Consider the following 11,512-nt stretch of genomic DNA (forward strand, 5'->3'; position numbering starts at 1 on the left):
AATGGAAGTTAGGGATGAGGGAAGCAAAGGAGGAAATTGCTAGACTCCAAGCAGAGCTCTCAAAAGTAAAAGCAGATGTGGAGCTAGTCATAGAAAACACATAGATGTTGTCGCCCCGAAGTACCCAAAAAGGAATGAGGAGAACTGCTGGTTGAGGTCCAGAAGCTGTAGGATGCCAACCAAGCTTTGCTCAAGGAAAATGAACACCTAAAAGACCGATTTGTCAACAGCTCTTCTGTTCCATGGGCTAGTTTGGACAACCTCATTTTTGAAGCCTCACATGTGATGTTTTCTGAATTGTTAAAGGCAAACATGGAATCTCCACAATATTTTAAAAACAGTTACGACCTTGAATGATGTCTGGAATGCCCATAGGGAATCATCTAACTTCTGGTCCCAATCATTTTTGTTGGCATTTATGATTTTCTTTAGAATTTTGGTCAGCACCTTGTTGGTAGATTCCGCCTGGCCATTGTACTGTGGGCGGTAAGGTGAGGACTTCTTGTGATTGATTAGGTATCTTTTCATTAATCCCTTCATTACTTTGTTTATGAAATGTGTCCCCTAATCACTGACTATTTCCACCGACAACCCATGCCTGGTAATGATGTCTTTGAAGAGAAACTTCACCACCTCTTCTGTGGAGTTGTGACCACGTGGGGAAGTAATATGTTGCTTCAATGATGTACTCACATCTACTGCCTTTTGTGGGTGGCTTGATTAGTCCCACAAAATCCAATCCCCACTTTATGAAGTGTGATGGACAACCTATCAGAATCTCCGGGTTGACCCATCCATTGACAAACATCACAATTCTTTGCTTCTATGTTGGCATCTCTCATGACAGCCGACCACTACAAGCCTACTTACAAAACTTTACGGGATGTTATTTTACCACCCATGTGTCCTTCAGTGATGTCGTGGTGTGCTTCTCTTAACATTGCTTGCTACTCGTGGTCCAGAACACATCTGTGTAGAATCTGATTTATGCTTCTTTTGTAGAGCTGCCTGACAATCATGGTGAAATTTTTGCTTCTTAGGGCGATTCTCTTCTTCTTGTCTACAGTATATCCTTCCAGAAAAGACCCATCTTCCAGAAACTGCATCATGTCATCATAACAGTCTTCTTCTACTCCGATTGATGCAACTGTGAACAAGTTGGCATCTAGGAGCTGAACTTCCACACCCTCCCCACAGCACGTTCTCTGGAAATTCTAGACAGAAAACTCACCACTGCATTTTCTTTTCTGAGTGTGTGCTAAATAGTGAACTCAAATTCTTGAAGTAGGAGCATCGATCTTGCCATTTTCCCCAGTAGGAATGCTTTGTTCACCAAATAGATGAGAGCTTGATGATCCACATAGTAAACAAATCTGTTTCCTAAAAGATAGTGCCGGAACTTGTTCATAGAGCGAAGATCAGGGAGAGAGCTTCTCGCTCTGTTTTGCTGTAGTTTCTTTCCGCTCTTGTGAGGGCTTTGTTGGCATAATATATAGGCTGCATGTACCCTTTTTATTTCTCCTGCATGAGTGCACTGCCTAATGCTCTATCTGAGCATCTACATAAACATGGAATATTATATTCCATTCCGGATCGATCATTACCGGTGCAGATGATACCATGGTCTTTAGCCAATGGAATGCCTTTTGACATTTTAGGCTCCATTCATATTTGTCATCCTTTTTTTGTCAATGCATATAATGGATATGCTATATGTGCTAGGTATTTCAAAAACCTTGTATTCCACTTCACCTTGCCAAGAAATCTTTTAAGTTGCTTTATGTTCTGGGGAGCAGACATTTTGGATATGGCCTCTGCCCTTAGCTCGATCTATGGCCAATCCATGGACTGACACAATATGTCTTGACAATGTTCCGGATTTTACTGCAAATGCACATTTGGTCGGTTTCAACTTCAGCCTTGTATCTCTTCATCTCTGCAAACATAACCTCAAATGATAGATATGTTTAGCTTTATCCCCAGGCACATTGAAATCATCCACAAAAGCTTTCATGAAATCTATCAGATAGTCATAGAAGATTTTTTGCTCCATTCTTTGGAAGGTAGCTGGTGCATTCTTCAAGCCAAACATCATGACAGATGCCACAAAGACACCCCATTTGGTGACAAAAGCAATCTTTTCTTGGTCTTCCGAAGCCATCTTCACTTGGTTGTATCTGATGAAGCCATCTAGGAAGGAGTATATCTCTTTTCCAGCTACCTCATCCAACAGGGAGTCCATGACAAGGAGCAAAAAAAGATCTAAGTTGGTTGCTGCATTTAGCTTACGGTAATCCACACATATTCTGATCTTCATGTTCTTTTTGGGGACTACTACAATAGAAGATATCCAGGCAACTTTTTCTATTAGTATAATGAAACCTACCCTCAATAATCTATCAATTTCTTCCTTCACTTGTTTTGCATAATTCAGGTTCATTATGTACCTTTGTTGCCTGACAAGTATAACTCCTTCTTTCAAGTTGATGATCTGCTGGAAGAACTTAGGGTCGATGCCCTCCATGACTTTATATGACCAAGTGAAGATACATTGGTATTCCTTCAGCAAGGATACTAACTCCTGTTTGAATTCATCTACCATTTCTAGGCTGATCTTTACATGCTTTTCTTCTTTTCCCTCCCCTTGATTCACTTCCTATAATTTGTCCATGCTCACCTTAGCTGCATTGTTCTCCTGGTTCTCCTTTTGCTTTTGCACCCAGTCCCAGATCTTGTGAATCTCTCCTTCTTGCTCCAGATTTTTGGGCCCACTTAATTTCTTCCATGGCTTTCTCCTGCAAGGTTTTGCTTAGACTTGAGCCTTCTGCTTTCCCAAAATATACTTCTACATTCTTTATTTGATCATTTGCTACTTCCGTGTTTCTGCCCTTTGTTTGTGTATGTTGCCTTATTGCTTCATCCACATTTATCATGTACAAGGGCACCAAGTTTGGATGTTCGTGGAGTATTTTGATCTCTTCATCATCATCAAAGCCTTCTGACATGTTGAAAGTTTCGGCATGGACTGGCCTCTGAGAGCAAGTTTGACTGGCTTCTTTGCATTATTGAGATCCACATGCACCTTCCACTTTCCCCTTCTGATGGTGATTTTGTTCTTGCCCCAGTCTTGCTTTACCTTACCATGTCTCAACCAGAGCCTTCCTAATAATACCTGGTAAGATCCGGTGTGGTTTTCTATGCTGATAACTACTAAATTAACCTTGAAGTTATCATGTTTGATCCTCATTGAGACATTTTTTATGATTCCCTTAGGTACCACTATCCTGTTGTCAGCCATTCTTATGTTGAACTGAATGGGCTCCCACTTGAGGCCCAATCCCAATGTGGTTTCTTCAGTGGCAACATTCACTCTAGACCCTCCATCCAGTACTGCATCATTAATGAATCTCCACCTTTTGCCCGATTCTCTCCACCTCTTCTATTTTCCCTGAATATCTCCCAGAATAACTCCACACTTCCCACAATATCTCCACACTTCCTAAATTCTCTCATGCTACCCTTTATTCTCTCCCAGTAGATTCTTCTCACCTTTTCACAGGTTCTTTCACAATTACATCTCCTCTTTTACAGCCTCTATCCAAGAGCTTGTTCCCACACACACCCTATTCACTTGTATATTTCAACACCTCCCCTCAAGTGAATAATCCTAGTACACCTAGACCCTATACCAAGTTTGCCTCCCTTTACTTGATAGTCCGCGACCAGTGTCTACTCCTCCCCTCAAGTTATCTCAGCACACCTAGACCCTGTATCAAGTTTCTTTCTTACTTGACAGTCCGCGACCAGTGCCTCAAGTCCCTAAACTCCATAGTCCTTGACACTCTCTCTCTCTCTATGTGTCTAAGGCTACTATAAGTGCCCGCGACCTTGACTAAAGTGCTCACACATACATCTACCACGTGGCCTACATCATCGGTGGCTCAGAGGTGGTTTTACTTTATTGGGGCAGGTTACATTGGGTTGTGGGGTCTCTCTCCCTCTCTCTCAGAGATTTTCACATGGCTCCTCACTCTTTGGAGCCTCACATCTTCTCTTCTCTTCACTCTTCTTGTCGTGGCAGCTTCTCTCCACGCGTTCGTCTCTTCTTTCAATCTTCTTGGGGCAGCTTCTCTTCTTGTGGCAGCTTCTCTTCTCGTGTCCATGTCTTCCTTCAGATCTTCTTCTTGGTGTGGATCCTCTTCTTGGAAAGAGATATTCTTCTTCTTTCATGGCTGGGGCCATGAGCTCGTCCGTCAGGTCTTTTTGCTCCATGTGAGCAACATGTTTCAATGTTTTGCTAACAGTTCCTTTGGGCTTTTGATGTTCATCTTTTGTCATTATGCAATGCAAACCCAAATTTATGCGGGAGGTCTTACCTCTTGCCTTAATCTGGACAAGGGCAGTGTCTGTTCCCATTTTTACACTGATGCAATGTGCTCAATACATAATGCGTATAGCATTCATTCTCATGCACATTCCAAATGCAACTTTGGCTATGAATAATCTTGATTTTGAGTGAGATTTACAGGCATTAACCAAGGGTTAAATGCAAAATGATGATTTTCACAATTTTATCAGCACAATTTTACCAGAAATTACATTAAATTAAGGGTAACCAATTTGTACGGGATGGTTGGAGTATCAAACCAACTCCGATTTGAAATCTGAAGTTATAAGGATCTGTATCAGATACCTAATGGTTAATTTGAACCCTCAATTACACCAAAATACAGTGATTAGCACTGATTAATCACTGATTAGCAAATTAATGCTCTGTTTTGTGTGGAGAAAACAGAGTATGCGGGGAGCCCAGATCTGGTGCCTTCCACTTCAAATGAGCTCAAATGCTTTCAAAGGCATCAATAGCAATAAGTCTAGTAGAGGATTAAGCCAAGAAACACAAGATTTGACCAAATATTAAAAGCTTAATCTCTGTTTTACCAAAGTCACCTATAGATTTGATGAAGAGCTTGGATCTCAATGTAGACTTGATGAAATTGAATTCTGTCTTCACCAGCTTGTAGAGCATGCTTGATTACCCCTTGGGCTAGGAGGAATTAGAAGGATTTGACTTGATGAAGTAGCAATGGCAAAAATTCCTCAGAAAAACGGTGCCTTTCAATCTGTGAAAATCTGTAGTTCTGCGCTGAATTGGCCCACAAGATTTGAGGTGTGTGTAGCTCTATGAGTCTACTATAAGTACCTAAAAGGGCTTAGCCTAATGTTATGTGTGCAAGGAGAATGGAGTCCTCCACTAGCTGGGGGTGAAGGGAAAAGTGAAAAACTCACTAAAAATTTGATTTTTTGCTAATTATCTACTAATCCTAATTAATTAACTAATGGACTCATAAACCTAATTGATTCTAGGCATGGCTCTGATACCATGTTGAAATTTGAGCATAATGATGAGCTATGGTGGATCAAACACTAGAATCAACATCATTAACAAAGTGATTAGCAAATGATTAAGATGTAATTAGTGAATAATTAGCAAATAGATTAATGTAGGCATGGATACTCAAAAACCAGCAAATTCTCATTAGGGCTATGCCTCAATTTATAGAGTTTACATCAAGCATCAAATCCCATTGATTTCTCCATGATTCACTCCCAGAATATCTCCACCTTTTGCCCGATTCTCTCCACCTCTTCTATTTTCCCTGAATATCTCCCAGAATAACTCCACACTTCCCACAATATCTCCACACTTCCTAAATTCTCTCATGCTACCCTTTATTCTCTCCCAGTAGATTCTTCTCACCTTTTCACAGGTTCTTTCACAATTACATCTCCTCTTTTACAGCCTCTATCCAAGAGCTTGTTCCCACACACACCCTATTCACTTGTATATTTCAACACATTTGTTTGCATCCAAATAGCATTTTTCTGGTTTTCTTCCAGGCATTCCTTGTCAAAGTTCTCCATTTGCTTTTGAAAAATCTGCAGTGATTTCTCTTTAGTCATCCTCCTTTTGCTTGCCTTGCCTTCTTTCTATTTCCTTAGCATTTTGAATTCTCACCTTTTCCTATTGTTCCCAGTCCATAGCTACCTTTTTGCGGGCTTTGGGTGAGTCTTGAATACCAAGTGGAGTTATCACTACACTAGATTCACTCGCCTTAGCCCTTGTTACTGCTAGGATGTCATGCCAGGATGTCATGAACCTCCATCTACGTGTCCTAATGCATCAACGAATGCCATGCTTGACTCTTTCTTCTTCTCTAGCCTTTTTTTGCATCATTGATATAATGGCTTGGTTCCAACAATAGTTGTATTTGCCTTTCTTCTTAGGCTTATCACCCCCCTTCTCAACATCCTTGCTATAATGGCATGGATTTCAACAATAGTTATATTTGCATTTCTTCTTAGGCTTATCACCCCCCTTATCAGCATCCTTGCCCATAGAAGACTGGGGTGATTCTCGAAATTTAAAATAGCCTTTTTTTGCATCATTGATATAATGGCTTGGTTCCAACAATAGTTGTATTTGCCTTTCTTCTTAGGCTTATCACCCCCCTTCTCAACATCCTTGCTATAATGGCATGGATTTCAACAATAGTTATATTTGCATTTCTTCTTAGGCTTATCACCCCCCTTCTCAACATCCTTGCTATAATGGCATGGATTTCAACAATAGTTATATTTGCATTTCTTCTTAGGCTTATCACCCCCCTTATCAGCATCCTTGCCCATAGAAGACTGGGGTGATTCTCAAAATTTAAAATAACCTTTGTCTATTTTTCCACTAATTTTAATTTACCCTGAACGCATTTAGAATACGAACGGTCAAAAAATTTTGGAATTCCAATGGTTGGGTCTTCTTTCCGCTCCCTCTATTTTGTTCACATAGGAGCTCTATTTTTCATGTTGTATCTATAGTTCCATGTACTATTGTACATGTTACAAATGGAACAAGTTGGAGGCAGGGTGCATTCCTCTTTGAGGTGGCCTTCTTGTTTGCATTGTGTGAACAGAACACGTTCTTCCATAAACCTGCACCTTTGTCCTTTTTCATTTCTTGCACTAGATGCTTTACTTGCTGCATCAACTCTCCGAAGCTTGCTTGTACCTTTCCAGATTTTTTCTTTTTGTCTTTCTTTTTTGTTACTGCCACTGGAGTGTCCTATAAAGAGTTACTCTTGAATTGTCCTCTTTAGTGGTGACGCTCTTCTTCGGCTTCCTCTTTTGTCTCCTTTCTCGACTTCTTTTTTTTGCCCTTTTGGTTAGCTCCATCAATTCCTCAAACTCTTCTTCAATTTCCACTTGCTTTGTGCTGACTGTTGCGTGGATGTCCGGCTTAAGCCCTTGGACAAACCAATTAGCAAAAATTTGCATCAAGGGTTAGGTTTGTTCCACCACTCTCTATCTCAAGCTCAATAGCTTTGTTGCATAAGCTTCCACATCCATGTCCTCTTCTTGGAGCTCTCTCATTTGATCACAAAGTTGAGTTGCAGACTTGATCTTGCAAAATCTTCTCAGAAATGCAGTCATGACTTCTTCATAGGTCTGGAAATGGTTGTCTTCATATCTTGACACCCACTCCGTGGCTTTGCCTTTAAAGTTTGCCTTTAAAGGTATCATGAAGACATCTCTGTGGATTTCACTCATCTCTAGTTCTTCTAAATCCCGAGGTCCAGTCACTTTCCAGTAGTGCTCAAACCTCCCCACATTCAGATCTGCATCTTCCTCTTTATTACCTGAGAACACCGATAAATTTTTGGCTAATGATGCCATGGCTCCCTTGAACCTTTTCCGAGGATTTTCTTGTTGTGGTTATTCTTCTTGGTTTGGTTGCTCCACCCTTTTTGGGTCTTCCAAACCTGGATTGTGCACTGCTTCTCGCTCTTAGCACTCCTTTCCTTGGTCCAAATTGTACCTAAGTTCCTCTTGATCATGCGGGTTAGCAGATGTTTCCACACTATCTTCTTGATTATGATGGTGTGAAGTACTCCCACAGCTGGCGATCTTCCTAAAGGGTCTCTTGGAAGGCATTACTCCACCTTCTCTAGATTTTTGAACATACAAGAAGCATGCATAAATTTGGTTGGCTTGTGTGATGAAAGGCTCTTCATATTGACTTCTTTAGAAAATTCCTTTCATACTGTGGTTTCACCCTAGATTTGTTCCAAATGGATTCACACTTTCCCTTGCCCATTAGTGTGGAATGCTACCCAGCAGAGGTTTTTTCCCAATAGGATCGCCAAGTGTTTGCGTTGATTTCCCTATCAACGGAATGGCAAGACAGCAGTCTGTTGTATCAGACTAGTCAGGCAATGCTGTGGGAGATGTGTGGACTCCCGCGCCAGAGGTTCTGGACTCAAACACCAACCCTTATGTGGTCATGGGGACATTCCAGTCTCCGCTCAGCTAGGTAGGCTTAAGCACAATGTTTCCTGGTTCTCAATCTGCATCACTCCTTTTCTTGTCACACTCGCACTCTCTCATACACGGCATGTATACTTAAGCAAAAACACAACAGGTTCAAACATCACAGAGTAACATGTGACATAGAAGAGAAAAGTCATTAGGACCTCAATGGAAGGCTTCTTGGGCCCTTTTATTTGGCAGTTTAAGGAGTCAAACCTTTTCTCTTAAGAAGAAACGTTTTCTAACTAGAAGCTTCAAAATGGCTACTTTATTCGAATTTGAATTTTGGAGGAAAAATGAAATTTAAAATCTAGCGAACAAAACCATATCATGTAACATATCTATGGAAAGCTCTTGATGCGTAGATCACAGATCTATAATCTCCGCTCAAATTGGAGCTTGTATGTAGAAGTTATGGAGGTCCGAAAATTGTAAAATTGCCTCCCCCCCTTTTTGGGGGAAAAAGTGCACCCTTTGACCACTCTTACACCTCTCTTACAAACCCAACATTTCAGTCCACATGGCAACCCCCCATTTGGCTATTCCTTAATCACCTTGATTAGGCTTGGGCAAATTGAAGGGCCCAAGAAGACCCCATTCACTTCCTAATGAATGGCAAGTGTGCTCTTAGTTTCATTCCGGAAGAATTACAAAGTAACACATAATAGATGCCCAGTACAGATCACCACTTGCAAGATTCTAACATGCTATCAAGCTTCATGACATAACTGTCAATATTGAGAGTTTACAAGACTACACTAGATCACACATCACTCAAACAATGAGTTGGCACACACACTCTATATCCTCTGCAGTAATTGGTCTTCCTTTTAAAGTGTGCCTTCTTGATCTTGGCAACGGTTCTATGGTGGTTTAAGTCTATCGCCTTCACACGTGTGATACCGAGGTGGTGCTCACATCGTATGTTGTGGGTTGACTGCTCCGCTTGCCACTGATCCTTTCGCTGCCACTGCACTGCTAGGCACAACAAAGAGCAAGGAGCCTGCTTGAGACTTAATCTCTCCATGCGCATAATAACCTCGAGCCTCTTTGCTACCTAGTAGCACCCGAGTAGCACTCTTATGTGTGGTAGATGAGCTTATGCTCCACCTTTTTCTCTGATTAAATTTGGTTATGTATCATATGCCCACCAACTTCTCTGAGGAGCTCCATTCCAACTGCGGAGAAGTCGGTTGTGTAGTATCGTATGCTCGTCGACTTCTTTGAACAACTCCATTCCAAGTTAGAGTACCAAAAGGTAGAGCCACTTGGTACTCCATGAGCTTGTGGACCTTGGTGGCCTTCCTCTTCTTGGTGGGTGTGAGCAGAATAGTGTCAGATAATGGGTCTCAGGCACCTACTTCTATTTCCATGGTGGCAATTAGTGAGAGAAATTGACAAAGTATTGAAGGAGGCTATGAAGGTGTGGGTGATTTCTAGCAAAAATTGATAAGAGTTTAGCTTTAGTAGGAGAGTGAATAGTGAAAAAATGAGAGGAGGGGCCCATCTTATATAGTTTTTAAGTGGAAACATATGTACATAGATTAGAATGTATGCAACCATTCTTGGGAATGTGCATATAAGGCAGTGTTGTGTGTGCATAACCCTAAACAGGCATGTGGGTATGTGCACATCTAGATACATGCATGTGTAGCTTCATATTAACATGAGAACATGCATGCATAGCTAGGAACATGCGTGTGCATGTGGGTATGTGCACATATGAAAACGTGCATGTGTAGCTTCATATTAACATGGGAACATGCATAGCCAGGAACATGCATGCATAGCTAGGAACATATATACGTAGCTAGGAACGTGCATGCATACATGAGAAAATGTGTGTGTAGCTAGGAATGTGCATGCATAGCTAGGAACATGCGTGCATAGCTAGGAACATGCGTGCATAGCTAGGAACGTGTGTGCTCAGCTAGAGCATGCATGCATAGCTTTAGATAAACATGAGAATGTATATGCACAGCTTCTAGTAAACATGAGAACGTAAGTGTGTGCACAACTTAAGCAGGTAACTTCTTGAGTTTTGACATGCTAATTTGGGTTTCGGTCAAGGGTGTTTGCTTGTGCTTTTCATGCAAAAGACCCTAATTGAATGTGCAAGTGTTGGCTCGTGCCTGTGGAAGTGTGTTCAATAAGTGGTCTTCTGATATTTAGTGATTTGGGTGATGAGCCATACCATGGACCTGGTTTTCACCCACCATGGCCCCCCATCCTGAGATGTATCTAATGATTGGAAAATCACTTATGTGATTAATATCTTCCATGGGGACTCTCCTTCTTCATAGTTCTCTATCGTCATTCCTGCTTTCTTCTACTTTATGCAGCTTTCTTTGACATTTAATTATTGGGAGGTTGGTTTTGGGATGGATACCCTTCTTATCTGACAACGGTGTGGTACTTGTGTTTGTCCCATCTAGCTAGGCTTGAGAGCAATGCCAATTATAGTAGGGCAATTGGTTACTTTTTCTATGACAAAGCAACTAGTATGGCCAATTATCGGCGGTGGGGTGCTATAGTTGCAACATAAGATTTTGAGGTCGATGTGGAAGGAATCTCTTGTTCAGAGTGGGTTTAGCTATCGTCTTGAGGTTCCATTGGTTCCTTCATTTTTTGCTTATACTTTTTAAGGTTGAGCATGAGGTTCTAGTAGCAACTTTGTTGGTAGCCTTTGGTTGCCATTTCCACTTTGGGGTAGTTTTTTCCTCGGTACTTTCCTTTGTGGCTAAAGAAGTTGGGGTTAACGATTTTATAATCTTAGGTACTACCAAAATGCTTGTATTACCTTTCTAATATCCTTGTGCCACTAGAAGAGCAGTAGACACCCACTGTCTTTGGGTAGCACGCCTCCATTAGGGTTGCCTTCTTTGATGGGATGGTTTTGACTCACCACTACTTTAGGTAGCTAAAGTTATGTTTAACCTGCATAATATCCTTAGGCTTCCAACATTTCCTTCTTGACAAACCATGTCTTCAATTTTGGGTGGGTTGGTTTTTGTTGCCTTCCATTACGGTCTGTAGTACGGTCGTGTGGTTGTCATCTCGCTTGTTTTGTTCCTTTCTCTTGGGTATCCAAATTTTCTTTTTCCCCTCATAGTATCCTTGTGCCTAGACTATTTTCTTTGGCACTCAC

The sequence above is a fragment of the Cibotium barometz genome, chromosome 32 (assembly GCF_041138505.1).
Source record: "Cibotium barometz isolate CiBa-2024 chromosome 32, ASM4113850v1, whole genome shotgun sequence".
NCBI classification, from domain to species: domain Eukaryota; kingdom Viridiplantae; phylum Streptophyta; class Polypodiopsida; order Cyatheales; family Cibotiaceae; genus Cibotium; species Cibotium barometz.